The sequence below is a fragment of the Typopeltis vanoorti genome, chromosome 3, assembly GCF_054136105.1.
Source record: "Typopeltis vanoorti isolate ZY-2024b chromosome 3, IOZ_Tvanoo_1.0, whole genome shotgun sequence".
NCBI lineage: Eukaryota > Metazoa > Arthropoda > Arachnida > Uropygi > Thelyphonidae > Typopeltis > Typopeltis vanoorti.
Window position 1 is genome coordinate 37,553,513 of NC_143551.1, and position 18,039 is coordinate 37,571,551.

Sequence of the window (18,039 nt, forward strand, 5' to 3'; positions counted from 1 at the left end):
AATCTTGGGGAGTTTCACATAACCATACTTAATGAGACTGGATTGTCTCTTAAGGTTGACCGCTGATTCCAAATGTTTTTCATGTCTACATTCTTACTGTGACAGTATCTATACCTATAACATCTGGTATGCATAACAGATATCCTATTTATTTTATTTAATTAAATCTGTGTAAAGTTTAACTTGTAATTATTAATTTCTTTTGAAAATGCTTGAGAAATAAACTGATTAAATGCCTTGCAAAATGCTTGAGAAATAAACTGATTAAATGCCTTGCATATATTATGCTTTTATATAATGTGATATTTCAAACAAATAAATGCAAAGAGATTTACTTAAATGTGGAGTCCTCACATGCAGACATGGATGGATTATATACTTATACAATATGCTATTTTTTTTTTAATTGTAACTGGTTAAATGCTTTATAGTTTTTCAAATATTAAGTTTTGTATTTGAATGTACTTATAACTGACAAGATGAAAACCTTACCTGTTTTGTTCAAAGTGAGTAAATTCCTATTTCCAAGAAAAGTGCTGCAATGATTAATACAACAGCAACTTACTGCTACATCATTCATGAGGAAAATCTTCATAACTTAAATGGAAACCAGAAATATAAGGTGGCAGATCATGTGCAAAGGAGAAGTACAGGGTAACTGCATATGGAAATTAGTTTTTTGATGACTGGTTCTTTTCTTTAGAGGTGTTCACATAGAAAAAAACATTGGAAGTTATTTCTAATAGAATTTAAAACAGGAAGGGAGGAAATAAAGATGAATTTTCATCAGAAGAAACCTGCAGTCAGACCAATTAGTTAGAATCTGAAATATTTAACAACAACAGGAGTCTTCTGACATGAATTTTCATTTTATATTGTGAGTGTCTAAAGGAATGTTCATGTTGCTCTTTTCAAGAATTTGAGAATTGAGAACTGAATCTGCCTATAGGAATTTGTAGAGTTTAGCTCACACAGAACAAGCTTGTTTTCAGAAGAAAAGCAATGTGTCTGTATAATTATGATTTGATTCATGAGGAAAATTAGCATATATTATCAGTGTCACAAAAATAAGTGTCTTCTTAGTACAACTTGAAATTTTGATTTTAAATTACTATACCTTAATTCCTTATTGACAATTAAGAATGGTTCAATTATTTAGTAGGATTTCTATCATGCAAGATGTTGAATATAATAAGGCTAGAGATACTTATTATATTCCATTTCTTGAATATTTATTCTGAAGTAAAAATCTAGGCAACTCTAGTTAAGTTTAAATCCAGATTATTTGTCAATTTTCCATTCAATTTTTTTTTTGCTTATTTGAGAGCATGCTTTCATAAATACTTTTTGAAGCACTCCTTAAAGAAATTCCTGTAGCTCTCAGATCATTTCATTTGTTTTCTACAAACTGGTGCCATGACAGCTCTATTCCAATCGTGTAAGATTTGACACTGTGATCAGGTAGTGTATGCAGCATCTACATCCACTACTGTACACCCCCCCCCACCACCACCACTGCTGCTGTCCAAATTACACACTTAACAATTCTTTTGTCACAAGGGAGAATGCACCATTGTGAGATCAGACATTGCATGCCAAAGTGGCTAATTTAGAATCCCTTGCTTTTGACCTCCTCTGGCTCAAGGTTTTTTCCTTGCCCTATTTAGTAATATTCATCTACTGCATTTACTGTTCTTCAAACTCTGATAACCACTCAGACCTCTTCAACATTCCGTTCCATGAAACTTGACCTGACTATCCAAACAGTGAGATTATCTTCCTAGGTGACCTCGATGTCCACAATTCCAAACTGGTTCCCCCTTTTCCAAACCACCAACTAAACTGTTGAACATGAGGCAGAAATTTTGTCATAAGTAATGACTTAATGCAAATCGTACATCTACCTACACAAATCCCTGATAATAACCATCTTCCCTTTGCTATTATTCTGAATCTCTTTTTAATCAGTTTCCTTCCAAATACACTGTAAAAATCAGCTCTCCTCTGAGCAATTCAGACCACAATCTTGTGGTCTGAATTGCATCTCCTCTCTTATAGAATGTCCTTCCTCAAACTGCTCCCAACCTTACATCCTCTGGCACTCCATGCCAAATGGGATGACCTCAGAATTTCTATTACTTCTTTCCTTGGTCTGACTATCAATCCTGACACCTGCTCTGAATGAGTCACAGAAATTATCCTCACTGGTGTGAAGTCCCTCATTCCCCATTCTACCATCTCCACCTGATTTCACCCTAGTTCAGAGAGTGTATCAAAGCAATTAAAGGAAAAAACTCAGCTTACCTCAGGTGGCTCACAAAGAACTCCAGTTTCATTCACTGCCTAACAGCAGGAAACTTGCCACTTATCCAAATGTAAGCTGTTCCTTCTAGTTCCTTGCTAGGGATACTAGACACATCTTCTACTCTAATGCACTTCCACCTCTCATCCTGATAGCACCACATTTACTTCAAAGAATAAAGCAGATCTCCTAGCACTACTCTTTTCTTCAAACTCCTGCATAGATAATCTCCTCCTACCATACTAGAATATGAGCATTACATGCTTCCTGTAGCTTTTAGACAAAAAAAAGACATAAAAAATGACTAAACTTGGACACTAAAAAGCCTTCTGGTCATTATGGAATTTCTCCAATTGTTCTCAAATATTGTGCTCCAGAGCTAACACCAGTCCAGTATCATTTCTGCTAGCTGGTACTTATTCCAATGTGTAGAAGCAATCACATATCCAACCTATTCCAAATAAGGGGAGAGAGACTACCATCAAACTACCAACCATGCCATCATAGTCCTCTCTAAAATAATTGAGGAAATTATCAACGGCCAAATTCTCCATGACATAGAAACGCACCAATTAATCAGTGACCAAAAGTATGGATTTCATCATTCAAGATTGACAGCCAACCTCTTAGATTACACAGTCCACCACTAGACATGTTCTTTGATTCAAAAAAAATTGTACTGTCGCTCTCAACATTTCCAGAGCTTGGACCATGTCTGGCATCAAGGTCTGCTAAACAAATTGCCATTCTTTGGTCTACCTGCTATTCTCTGTAACTGATTTTCCAAATTCCTGTTTGGGCATTCACTACATGTCATGGTGGATGTCTCTTCTTCGAGCTTCATCACTGGTGCAGAAATACCTCAGGGCTCTGTCCAATCACCTACTCTCTTTCTCCTGTATATAAATTATTTATTAATAGATGATCCCACTCTTACAGAATGACTTCAAATTCTATATCACAAATGCAATGTTTTGGTATGGCGTCTGTTCGAGGTATTTCAATGGCCATTGCTCCAGTGAAGTAGCAACCGTCATTTTTCATCCTCAACCTTCTTGTTGCACCTGTTAATACAAGAGCAGCAGCTGCCAGTATTCCTTTATGGTGCAACTGCAAACATGCAACACCTACTTCTCCATTTCCTTTTTCATCTACCTCCATCCTTAAAAAATTCCTTAAAAAAGCGAATGTTATTAAACTTCTATCTCAGTCGTCACCTGCATCAGACACAGCACTGATGTGCTTATAGGTCCTTTCATCTCTTGTGCATGGGATCAATAGAAAATTAAATAAGATATTGTAAAGTCATTGGTGAAAAGAATAAAAAGTCAACTACTGAAACAAGCTCCACCTCAACATCCAGAAGAAGAATAAACTCAACGTCAGAAGAACTGAAGATAAAATAGGAACCATCAATATAAGGAGAATTAATAGAACGGAAATCAAACTTGCAGAAGAATTGGAAAAGTACTACCTGGACATAATTGGCATTACTGAAACAAAGAAAACAAAAACAGGTGAGATCCTACTAAATAAGTATAGAATGAATGCATCAAGAAGAGTGGGAAAATGAACAATCAAACTTATTTATGCCTATGGTTCCACAGAAGGATATTCTAAGGAAGAAGTGGAAGAATTTTTTTTTGCCATTATTTCATTAGAACAGGCAGCTGGCATAAAGAAAATGGAAAAAGTAGGTCCATGTTGTAGATCTAAACAGCAGAGTAGGAAGTGAATCCCACCAGACATATAGAAATTATTATTATTATTACGTGACAACTCCAGGGAGTTCAAAGACTCATCGAGGGAGGGTACCTACTCTACAACTCTCCATCTCCACCCGCTACTACCTTCATCATCTACACCAACACCATCTACTGCCAACCAACATCACTAGTAATTTCACATACAATCACAAACATCCAATGTTTGTAATTGTCTGTGAAATGTTGTGGAAAAATTTGGAGAGAAATGGACAAGGCTAATAATAATGGTAAGTATTTGCTGGATTTCTGCTCAGGATATGGACTAGTCATTACTAACACCATGTTCCAAGATAAAGATGTGCACAAGTTCACGTGGAGAGAATACACGAGAAATAAGAAGAGCCTCATGGACTATGTTATTGTTGATAATGATATCTTCATGCTGGTTTAGGATACAAGAATGTACAGACGATTTGAAAATAGAAGTGACCATTACTTAGTACTAAGCTGGATAAAAATGGATATTAAAATGATAAGAACAGTATATAAGAAAGTTTTAAAGAATTAAAGTTGAGCAGCTTTTACAGGTAAATTGTAGAATTGATTATACAAACATTATTGAAGAAAAAATGAAACAAATTGAAAACAAGAACCAAACCTTGTAGTCTCAGTGGCAAACTCTTCAGAGTTTGCCACTGAGACTACACAGTTTGCCACAGGTAAGTGGTGAAGTTGTCTGCAAGGATAGAAAAATAAGAACACCATGGTGGACACAAGATGTTAAAGAAGCAGTCCTGAAAAAGAAAAAAGCATGCTGACATTTCCTAGCAAATATGTTCTAGAAGAATACAGAGAAAAATGTAAGAGAGCTAAGCTATGTGTGAAAGTAGCTAAACAAAAACAATGGGAAGACTTTGGTAAGAATATAGAAGGAAAATATCAGGAAGGCAGCAAAATGTTCTGGAAGCCATTGAAAAAGCTTAGAATACTGTAAAAGGAATCAAAGATGATAAAGGTGATATAAAACTGAAGATGTTCTAGATGTATGGAATAATTATTCTGAAAGACTTAAATAAAATAATCAGTGACAGAACCATAGCAGAAAATTTTCAAGAGGAATATATATATATATATATATATATATATATATAGATAGATACTTGTGGTAGAAAGCTATCAAAAACTTGAAATGTGAAAATGCACTTGGAGTAGATGATATTCGACTAGAAATGCTCAAATATGGTGGTATTCAGAGACTGGTCAAAATTCCAGACAATTGGAGTAGAGCTTTCATAGTACACATCTTTAAAAAAAAAAAAAAAAAAAAAAGGGAAATAAAGCTGAATATGAGAATTACAGAGGAATTTCTCTAGTAAGTATCCCAGGTTTATGCAAGCAGAACTGAAAGTAGGTTGAGAAATATTGTGAAAGAGAAACTTGGAAAAGGAACAAGCTAGATTCAGCCCATGCAGGTTGTCAAGATCAGTTTTCACTTTATGACAATTAACTGAGAAATCATGAACCGAATCATGAATCATCATTAACTGAGAAAAATACAGGAAGATGGTTTGGTGTAAAATCATGGATATGACAAGAATGAACATTAAGAAAGAAAGTGGCATTAGGCTTGATATTAGAATTGGAGATGTCAAACTTAGTACTTTGCTTTATGCAAATGATGTTATACTCCTAAACACATCTAGTATAAGTCTTTAGGATTCTCAAACTAAATTCAATAAAGTTGTAATAAATTTGGCATGAAATTCAGCAATAAAAAAACCAAAACTATGAAAATAAACAGAATTATTGAACACATCAACTGAATTTTGAATGGAGAGCCTATGGAACAAGCAAAATATTTCAGGTTTTAGACACAGTTTTAAGTGAAGATGGCAAATTAAATCTAAAAATAGACAACAGAATAAGCAAAGCTGGTATTGTGGGTAGCAAGCTGAATAAATTTATATGAGAGAAATTAACCAAAACACCAAACTAGCAGTATACAAGACAGTTTTCACCAGTTTTAAGTTACGGATCTGAGTGTTAGGTTAGAAATAAAGCACTTGATCAAAGATTAGATTAGACCACAGATATGAGAGTTCTTAGAAAAATCAGGGGCCTGAACAGATGGCATCAATTGGCAGAATCATATTACAAATGAAGCTATTAGGAAGGAACTTGACATTGTTTTCATTCAAGAATGTCTAAGCAGGGCTAGTCTAGGGGGGGGGGGATGGTTACTTAAGTAGAATAGGAGAGGAAAGGTTAGCAAAACAATTGTCTAATCTCAAGATAGCAAGAAAAAGACCCAAAAGACGACCAAGGTTTAGGGTTGATTGATTCAGTCAATAATGCCTCAGAAGAACAAAATGTTAGACATGACAATATTGGAGTCCTGAACATCGTTATAATTGTAGCATGAACATCATTTAAGGATATATCAAGAAATTGATGGAAACTGATTATGATAAATAAGCCATCTAGATTTTGTTATGTAACCACTCCAAAATTTATACTGCAATATTTCATCATTTCATGCTATCAAATTCAGCAACCTTTCTTCATTTAAGGTTTCAGATGTTTTTCCCCAAACTCAAGTAATCATATCTAGTAAATGTTCAGAAGTTAGTGAAAGCAATCATTTCAGACCAATTGGAGTGAGAGAGAATAACCAGACAAAATGTATAGTTGGTTGCTGTTAGGAGTTGCAAAGGATGATGTGGGTGGTGTTACATCAATGTCAATGAGGGAAGGAAAAGCAATTATTCTGAGGGACTTGAACTATTGAAACATGGACTGGAAGAAGAAGAAAATTGCATTTATGCAACTACTAAGGAATAATTTACCTGAGGTAGCATGTAATGGAAGGTACCAAAAATTTAAACGATGGATCTAATAACTAAATCTGAGGATCTGTCTATAACCAAGACAATCACATTGTTGCCAGGTGTGAGAGACTGTGCAATCTTGACCTAAGAGAGTGCCTAAACATAAGCAATTTTCATTAAAACAGGGGTTTTAATGAAAATGTGTGGAGGAATCAGAGTTGATACTTACAACAAATTCAAGAGAATGCTTGAATCATTGCCATGACATAAACTGCATAGGTTGGATGCTCATAGTACATAAGAAATGGTAAAGGAATGTTTGAAGGAAGTAGTAATAGACTATTTACCTGTGGAAATTCAATGGATGAGCAGCGTTATTACTTGGAGCTACAGGGAAAAAATGTAGAGAGAATTTAAAGAGAAAGTGATCAATTAAGCATATTAGCAGTACAAAACGTAGGGATGAAGGATAACCAATAAGGTAAGGAAAGCAAAATCACAGTATGTGAAGAAATTAGTTATATAAGCTGTAGCTAATCCCAAAAAAGTTCAATGTTGTTTCCAACATATTGAACCCCCGCCCCCTCCCTCCAGTGGGTTAAATTGGGTTGTCTTGGCCATTGGGCTGACATTCTTAAAATGTATGCTTATCAAATATGGGGCAGTTTCATGCACCGAAATTTGTTTGGAAAGTTTTTTTAAAGCTGAGGAAGATTTGATGAATAGTCTTTCAATACTTATAATTGCTGCAGTGTAATAGAGTGGCCTTCTACCAGCATATCCTGTAGTGGGTATCCAAAGCATGTTCAGCAAGTCCTGAGTGGCTGTATTGGTGGAACCGGATGCAGTCCTTGTGTTCGAATATCCTGATATTGGTTGTCCTGCCTGTTTGGCCATAGTAAGACAGTTTACAACAACTGCAAGGATCTGGTATATTCCTGGTAGGTCTAGAGGATATGGCTGGTCTTTGGTAGAACAGATAACAGATGCCAATTTCTTATGGTAGTCTGTAACTGGTTGTAAGGTCATATTTCTTTAGAATTTTGTAAATGGATCCCTAAAATTCACAAACCTAATACCTCCCCTATCCAATAGTAGATAGCATACACAGCCCCATCTACAAACTGGCCAAACATTTATCCAAAACCCTAATCCCCCCACCAACAAGCAACTTTCCCTATTTATTAAAAAGTATCTACATTTTAAAACATTAAAAACAATCTCTTAACATCATGGTCAGTTTTGATATTGTTCACTATTCACTAATGTACCTTTGACAGAGACCCTTGACCTCATTAAGTCACTTTTTCCTGACATAACTGAATTATTCAGATTCACCATGTATTCAGGTTATTTCTTATGGAAAGGAAAAACATACAAACAGCTGGATGTGACTGCAGTGGGGTCCATTTTCCTTCCTCCCACCCCAGATAACTTCTATATGGAAGATTTGGCCAAAGCACTCAATACTGCCACACTTAACCAATAGTTCAGCTGCACTATGTTAATGATGTGTTTGCTATCTAACCTCATGGTTTAGACATACTGGATACATTTTTAATGCATCTTAACAGACATCATCCTAAAATAAACATCACCACAGAAAAAGAAAGTAACAGTTGTCTTCCCTTTCTAGATACACTAGTGACATGACTTCCTAATGGCTTATACTTTTCCATTTACAAAAACCCACTCATGAGTAGAAGTTATATTCATATTAAGCAATCACAACAGTATAGTATCCTCAAAAACTGTTACTCACAAAGCCAGAACTATTTGTTAAAATTACACAGCCCATGAAACTGAGCTCAGGAACTCTTGCAACACCTTTTTATCCAATTGCAACAATCCATATAAAAGAGATAAAATACTGCATGCACCCCCCCCCTCCTGCGATCTCTCCAACTAATACACAGGATTACAATAACACATTCCCATCGCATATATTACAGGTACATCAGAAAAAAAATAGCCAAAGTTCGCTTCAGATCTGATCTCCAAGCCACTTTCAAGCCTTTAATTCAGCTAGCTACCTTCATATATTCTCCTAAAGATCAACTGCATCCTTTTTGAACATCCTAAAGTGTATAAAGTTTCATGTGCTTGCATGTAGCCTACTTTGGACAGACTGACCAGTTAACATCCACCTTGAAAAACACAAAATTTATATCCATGATCATCTGAACAGCAAGTTGGGATTGGCAGACAATGCTCTGGTTAGTTATTCAAATAGAATTAGATGGAGGAGAACATCTATATTGCATAGAAGTCATAGTCTGAGAGACTATTTTCAGAATCAACATCAGCTAGAATCACTTGCCCAATCCTAACAAGTATGGGTGCATTAATTTGACAAAGATCATCATCATAAAATTCCTGCCATGTACCCTCAAGGGGCATACAGGATATTATAGTACTACATGAAATATTTACATCATTACTAACTTCCTATCTACAATTTTCCTCCAAATCAGTCTGTTACCTGTCAAGACTCCAACATTATTAGATCTTATATTTTTATCTTATAAAGCACTTTTTACCATATCAATCCACTTATATCTTGGTCTTCCTCTGGGTCGTTTTCCTGTCAACCTGGCAGAGAACACTTGTTTTGCTAATCTTTCCTCTCACATTCTGTTTAAGTAACCATACCACCTCAGATGATGCTGACAATGTCGAGTTCTTTCCTAATATCCTCAGGACCCTCATATCTGTGGTCGCTAGTCTTTGATTAAGTGTCTTACTTCTGACCCAGTTCTCAGATCCATGAGTTAAAATTGGTTTGAACTTGCATACTAATTTAGTGTTTTGACTAATTTCTCTCTTATTCTATATTAATTTATTCAGTTGATTTCTTACCATACCAGCTTTGTTGATTCTGTTGTCTATTTCTATATTTAATTTACCATCTTGCCTAAAAATCATTTCACAAGTAAAACATTTCAGCTAATTAGCTGAAATGTTTTACTTGTTCTATAGGTTCTCCATTCACAATGCAGTTGATAATTTCATTGCTTCTGCCTATTTTCATTGTCTTGTTATTGCTGACCCTTCATACCACATCTATTACAACAGTTATTCAATTTAGTCAGGGAATCTTGCAGACTTGTAACAGATTTATTTAGAAGTATAACATCGTTCGCATAAAGCAAAGAGCCGAGATTAACATCTCCAATTTTGATAACAGGTTTAATACCACTTTCCTTCATAACGTGATCCATAGAGATAATGAATAACAAAAGGGATAATGCACATCCTTGTCTGACACAAGATTTAACTTTAAACCATTTTCCTGTACTTCAATTCTAATTGCTGACTTACAACTCAAATAAAGACTAAGTATTGTGTGATATAATGCCCCACCATATAACTGTAGCGTTTCGAATAGCTTCTTTCTTGGCACCTTGTCATATGCCTTTTCCAGATCTACAAAACTTAAATACAGATCTTTGTTATATTCCCATGACTTCTCAACTATTTGTCATAAAGTAAAAATAATCTCATCCAGACAGCCTTTATTTGGCCTGAATCCAGCTTGTTCTTCACCAAGCTTTTCTTCCATAATCCTTCTCAACCGTTTTTCAAGAATACTTGTGCAAATCTTACCAGGAATACTCAATAGGGATATACCTCTGTAATTCTCACATTCAGTTTATTTCCCTTTTTATATATTGGTACTACGAGAGCTCTACTCCAATCATCTGGAATTCGTCTCTCTGTCCAGGCCTTCTGAACTATGCACTGCAGCCACTGTAAGACCTTTTATACCTCTTTACTTGAGCATTTCTGGTCTAATATTATCTACTGTTGGATTGTGATAGAGTGGAATTTTATGAACTCCTATCTTATCACAATCTAACATGCTTTTCCAAATAAAAAAGGGAGATAAATACACTAAATTGCCTCTAAGTGTAAAATAAGTACTATGTGTATATATATATCAAGCATGTTCTATTATAAGAGGTTAAATAAGTATGTATTTTGTGCCACTCGCGAATGAAATTAAATTAATATTGAAAGTGTAAAACATTAGCAGAGCATTATAAAATAACATGTATAAAAGAATTATAGAATGTAAGCACAAATTCAACAGTGGGGGGGAGTGAAGTCCAAAGGTCAGGGAACCGTAACGCGAGGGAGCGGCTCGCCCCAAGCAAACAACGTGACGTCAGCGTATGTGCGATAGCGGGGGAGAGATATGGACGCCGTGACGTAATAGCACGTGAGAGTTGGCTGGACATCAAAAAGGGCGAGAATCGCCGAGAAGGAAAGAGGGAAATATAAGGGTCATGCGACCCAGTAAGAAGGCTTTTTGTTCCTGGATCTCCTGTGTGTTCCTCTCTCTCTCGTGGTGGCGTAGGGTGAGAGTGCCTCGGTATCGGAGGGATCCCGATAGGCAGCTACGGGTCTCGGCGGCCATATTCTCCGCAAAAAGAAGCAAGTCTGGCTGTCCACAGAAGGCCAGTTTCCTGTGAACCTATGAAGCACTAAAGAACCGAAAAGGGAAGATAAGTAAACTTTGTTTGTGTTTCACAGAATATGAATGAAAGATTTGTGCCACGTTAATATGTATGGAAAAGGAACATTAATGATATAGGATAGGATTATATTGCTATCACTTTAGAGGGATATTGAATTTAATCTTATCTGTCGATGTGTTTAAGTTCGCTTTTATATTGAATGAAATTAAGGATATGTTTAGAGTGAAGAATAGACAAATTATAAAGAGATTGTGAAAGATATGAATGTTATGTTGAATAGTCTGACAGAGCTACGGAGTTTTGGAATAACTGTGATAATAATACATAATAATGCATTAGAGAGAGTGTTAATATAGTTCTTACTTTAGATAGCTGCTACATAATATGTTATAAGTAGAAGAGTAGTGTTTGAATGTTTTATGCTTTGTATGGATCTCCCTTAAGATGGGATTTGAATTAATGTTATTAAGTATATCTACTTTTGAGAATTAATAAACCTTGCTTTTGATTCTAGCAAAGACTTTCTGTGATTTCTGGAATCCGATGCACCGCTTATAAATTATAATTGCGAATCTATGCGGGATATTAGAAAAGGGTATATTTTGGCCACGTCTGCAGAGTTGATAGGTATCATTAAGTACTGTCCTGAGATTACCTCTTGGTTGTTAATATTAATAATCTAATAGCGCTAAGTGGTGCAGCGAAACAAATTTCTTGGCGTTTTACGAGGGGTAAATCTCAGACACTCTGATACTGCCTTGATCTCGAGGAAATTCCATTGTCCCTCAGAGGTACCACGTGGTACCCGATAATGTATTACAGAGATATAGCATAAAAAGCTAAAATAGTTGGATAAGGAAGAAAGTGACACAACACTACTCCTGCTGCCTTTTCACATTTCAGGCATTTGATGACGTTTTCACTTCAAGTATGGATATGTATTCCTGACTGCATGCCTGTTAAGTGTTTTTTTACCACTGTGCCATCATTGCTTGTTTCATTTAGCAATTTTTCAAAGTAACTACTCCATACATCAAGGATATCTTTTTTGTCCAGTTTTCATGTCATCTTTATCATCTCTAATTCCTTTTACAGCATTCTTTCCTTAATTTCTGAGTTTCTTCAATAACTTCCAGAATATCTTGTCACCTTCTTGATATTTATTTTCCATGTTCTTACCAAAGACTTCCCATAACGTTTAACTAGTTTCACAACTTTCTTACATTTGTCTCTGTATTCTCTAAGAGCACAAGCTGATTTATTTGCCAAGAACTTTTGATATGCTTTCTTTTTTTCCTTCACTGCCTCTTTAACTTCCTGTGTCATGGAATTCTGATTTTTCTATCCTTGTATACAAACTCACCATATGCCTCTCTGGCTGAATCAATCATTGTTTTCTTCAGGGAATGCACTGAATCTCCGAGGTTTGGTTCCTATTCTCCAACTCTTCCATTTTTTCTTGAATAATGTTTGTGTATTTTAGTCGACAATTCACATCTGAGAGCTGTTCAACTTTTATTCCCTTTAAAACTTTCTTAAGTGTTCTTCTTTTCAGTATGAAATTCAATTTTATCCTGCTCAAGACTAAATGGTGATCACTTCCAATTTCAAATCCTCTGCACACTCTAGTGTCCTGCATCAGTGAGAAAATATCATTATCAACAATAACATAGTGTTGGATTCTGATAATATAGAGATTGGAGTAATTATTATTTGCTTCAGAATCCAACATGATCTTCCATCACAAAGGCTAGACTTGTAAATATTATTTAATGTAAATAACTTATTTTAAGACTGTATTAAATATTATTAAGCTATTATAGGAATTTGTATTTGATAATTTAACTGCACATTAATTGAAATGTAAATATTCTCTATTTATTCCTATTTGTACAAGTTTAACGTTATGCAATAGTTCAATTTTATTATGTTTTGTTTTGTTGTCATGGAGACATATGTTAGATAGCTTGCACGAGTTTGGAACACCACGTGAAGAAAAGGTTTATTGAAAAAAGTTTTAGTTAAGGAGATCACGAGAAGAATTTAGGCGGGAAAAACGGATATATATAAGCGAGGAACACTGAAAATAGAAAGAAGGAGGAAACAGAGAGAGATAGGATTGGCATTAGGTTGGAATCGGAGCATTCGGCATTCGAGAATCAGAATGTGATAACAGCGAGTCGGCAAGTCACTCAAGCAGCTAATTAAAGTCTACTAGTCGAGAAGCAGTTAGCTAATAAGTTGTAGAATAACAATTATAGCTACGGAAGACAGCTGAGTGACTACTAAATAGACTAGAAATACTTGAGATTTAAATTCAGGGCAGACCTTTCAAGGACACACAGAACCTTGATGCAAAGCACAGAATTATTAGCGAATAGAAGAGGTTGTAAAATTTAAGTTTATCATTAGCTGTGCTTAGAAATATATTGCCTAAAGAATTAAATGAATGCAGGAAGAATGAACAGCTGTGCATATAAAACCTCAAGTTAAGGAATTATTGTGTATTGCCTTAATTCATAAGTGATCAGTAGTATTTCATGCAAGAACTTTTGTTTATATGCATTGTGACTGATGATTAATTCAGTTATTGCCTAGAAGATTTATTTTAAGGAGTGCCGTTTAATATTTAAAGTATTTACAGTTATAAAAAGTGTTTGCACATAAGTAGATGAAGAAAGAAGATTATCAGTATGAATATTTCAACTATTAATATCCCTATACAGAGATGTGAGTGTATTTCTTCCTAGAATTTCTTTATATTAATAGTAACTATTGCAGAGACTAGCTGAAGTGTAAATTTAAAAGTGTTTGTTTGTGAAGAAGTCTTACTGCAATTTTATTGTATTTGAAACTTAAAGAACTATGAGATATTGATGTGAATGATCATTAAGGAACTTTATTAAATAGTTAAAAGGAACTGTGAGAAGACTGTACTAGAGATAACAGATTTACCATTGTCTGAGTTTGAATGATTGTACTTATCAGAGAAGCTAAAATGTTTGTGATATCTTAATTACTGAATTGAAGTTAAGTGTAAAATTTGTGATTTTTAAATTAAATGTTTGTTTTTGTTAATGAAAAGTTGTATTTTGCCTGAATCTCTTTTACTGCACCATTCATAAAATATTCAAACCAAAGTGGATGAATTAAGTAAGTCAAATATACTCGGCCTGTATATATATTAATAACATATTAAGGAGAAATAGTTGAAGGTTGATTTTCAATTCTTGAACTAATTCAGATATAGAGTGGTGCAGTCAATAAATATAAATTTTCTCTATATTTGTATTAGAAATTGACTAACAACTATTTTTTGTTTAAGAACATCGTAGTGACTAACAAGTCGGATCCAAAGTATAGATTGAGAAGAAGTAGGATCCAACAATAGTCAATGAGACTTTTCTTATTCCTTGCATCTTATCTCCATGTGAAATTGTGCACATTTTTATGTCAGAACATTGTGTCAGTAATAACCAGTCCTTGTCCTGAGTAGAAATCCAACAGGTATTTGCCATTTTTATTAGCTCTGCTCTTTTCTCCAAATTTTCCCAAAATATTTTTGTATGTCTGACAATCATTTCTCACTATGCTATTTAGATCCCCAAGGACCAACATTTCCTTTTTCATTGTGTCTGTTGCTTTCTTTAAAGACTCAAAAAATTCCTCCATTTCTATCTTATTACAACCTTCTGTGGCACCATAGGCACAAATAAGTCTTATTGTCCAGTTCCCTATTCTGATATTTGCCCACATCACTCTACTTGAGATTGCCTGCCATTCAAGAAGATTACCCTTGTATTTAGTGTTGAATGCTATGGCTACTCCTTTTCCTTGAATGTCATTGCCTGAATATAACATTTTGTATTTATTGCTCAGAAAGATCTCACCAGTTTTTGCCTTTTTTGTTTTAGTCACACCTTTTATATTGATCTGGTACCTATCCAATACCTCAGCTAGCTGCATTTCTTTGCCATTCAGGCATCTTATGTTGATAGTACTGATATTGAACTCTGGTGATGTTAAGTTGGGGTATGTTTTAGGATTTGTTCCAGTAGCTGACTTTTTGCCCTGGTTCTCTGGCAAAAACAATGAAGATCTTTGAGACTGTCATCTTCTAACCTGATAGAAGTCAATCTACCAGGACCTAATAGACTGACTTCTCCAAAATAAATTTCTGGTTATCTGCCCATAGAGGGTGGCATGTATAGACATTAGTTCTTTTTCACTTATAATTTAAACTGTTTTTCACAATTATTTAGTTTCAGCGATGTGTGCTTGTCACACTTATTGTTGTGATCTGAAGATGCTGAGTAGAAAACCAGTGAAATATTAGTAAGTTTAATAAATGTATTTTTTCTCTTGGGATTATTTATAATATAAAGCATTAACGTGATAAAAATCATGCAATATGATTAAAATAATAACAGTACATGTACAAGGAGCAAACTGTTAGTTTCATAAGACTGTATACTATGCTGAGCAAACTAGGAGTGTAGGAAATTGATGCAGCTATGAATCTGGGATCTAGTCATCTGGTGCAGATTTAGTCACCTGGATTTCTTAGGGATGAGGTAGAGGTGGAGAGGATCCAGAGGCCAATAACCAAGGAAGTGGGAAGTCTACAGAATACTCCTTATGATAACAGGTTGAAGATTCCTAGATAGGCAGAAAAGGGGAGTATGATAGACACGTAAGTTATTTAAAAGGTAATTATAGCATTGTATATACAAGTGCAAACAAACAAAGTTTGCATGACGTTTCTTCATGACTGAACTACTTGTATATGGAAGTGAATGACTCCACATCAAAATAATTTCTTGGAATCTTTAATTTATAATCCAACCAAGTGGGGAAAAAAAAAAAAAAAATTTTCAATATCTATCTCTGATCCTAAGTAATTTAATAATAAGGTGATACATCTTTTCACTAGTTGTATATGGAAAATATATGACTTCTGCATAACTTCAACCTTGGTATCAGTCTCTCTCTTGGATTAGTTTTTGGATTTTCGATTGTGATTCAACATTTCAACTCTCCAGCCTTTGGATATAGGTAAGTATCCTTTTTTTTTCCAGCCCTTTAACTATTACTGAGAAAGTGGGTGTAAATGATAGATCAGAACTGGAAACACCTGGACTGTGAACAGGTTCTCAAGATACATGAGCAGACTATGGTCCTAGAGAAGAAATGGCTGAGCCATTTCCTAAATGCAGCACCCAATCCATCTCCTAATATGCCTAACACCAAGCCAACAACAGAATAGGACAGGTCATAGAAGAACCTACAGACGTGATGGTTTCCAACAATTCAGCCACAAAAACTTTAAACTTGTGCGCTTTTGTGCTTTAACTTGGACATTAAACTTGTTCTCTCCCATTTTATCGTTATTGTCAGCATTTCTTGTACAAAATAATCAGTAAATGGAAAACCAACAGAGGGTACTAAGGAGCCGATTACTTCTGCACAACCTGTAAGTACCAACCATCAAATCAGTTATCCTTAAAATTAAAAAACCACATGAAAGCACCTGCTATGCCTACTGTATGAAGTAAAGATGGTGGCAATAAAGACCAATGACGAAAGAGTTCCTAGAGTGTCGTCAGCCTAGCACCATCAGTGACAATATGAAGTGCTGCAGCTGTAATACTGAAGTTACGGGGGGGGGATATATTGTGCAATTTCTGTTGCCACTAACTACATGCTTCCTGCGCAAAAATAGATGAATCAGCACACAAACTGTTTATTGATCTCAATCAGCCTTTTTTCTGTTCGCTGTGCCTCCCTTCTCTAAAATAGCTTTTGAACTTAGACAAATGCAAAAACCTTAAACAACATCTTAATACTATGATCAATACCTTCTCTTCCAAAATCTGAACACTGAAAACTAGGCTTTAGCTACTCTAAAGTCACTGCCCCCACTGCAAGTGCACCCTTGCCCACAAATGAACTCCGCAATCTAATCGCATCAAATGTACACAAGTTGATCGAGAGCGAAAACAGGAAACCCAATGGTGTTATTTTGAACTTTCCAATGGAAAATGGTAAATCATTAAAAGAAGACATCAGCAAATTAGCAGGAAAATGCAACTTCGATCCCAAAAATATCAGATTCCATCATTTCAGACCCCATAAATAAAAGAAAGGACAGAACAAACTTTCCACGTCACATGAAAGTGACCTGTGACACACCGACAAGCACATCCAAATTAATAACGGCGATAAATAACAAGTTAAAGGACAGTTGTCCCCAATTGTGCATACATGTTCAACCTAACTTAACATTTGCCCAGAGAGAACAAGGATGCTACCTTCGAAGAAAACTTGAAGAAATGGCAAATAATTGAAACCAACTCACTCAGGTCTAGCCTAACAACAAAACAGAGAAAAAACCTACCATATTCAATCCTAAAAAAATTCTAAGATGCACAAAAATGTGCACATGCAAATGACTCATACGTGCAAGGGGTGGCAGAACTTGGGTTGCTAAGCAGAACCTTAGCAACCCAAGGAGTTTGAAAAACTGCCAAAAATTGCAGCCATTCTGGCAGACATGGCTATTAGACATAACAAAGCCAACCTCCAGTCAAGAAGCCACAAACTTGCTTGTGAGACAAATGCAAGCATTTCTCCCAATAATCAATGATAGTTAACGATTGTAGAAGTTATTCCAGTGAGATAATTTTCTAGAATGTCCATGACCTATGGAACAAAATGAATGA

The 18,039-nt window shown here is 35.2% G+C and overlaps 1 protein-coding gene across 4 annotated transcripts in view; it reads right to left on the bottom strand.

Annotated features, from left to right (window-relative positions):
- Positions 1 to 18,039, bottom strand: part of Klp10A (kinesin-like protein 10A) — a 469,762-nt gene that overhangs the window by 360,739 nt on the left and 90,984 nt on the right. The window contains exon 1 of one of the 4 annotated variants that reach the window (XM_090390590.1): positions 493 to 598. The exons of 2 other annotated variants lie outside the window; for them this stretch is intronic. The gene's annotated coding sequence lies outside the window, so the exon portion shown is untranslated. Of the gene's footprint in view, positions 1 to 492; positions 599 to 18,039 lie in introns of those variants that run through there. One more of the 4 variants, XM_090390591.1, reaches the window with a different exon arrangement.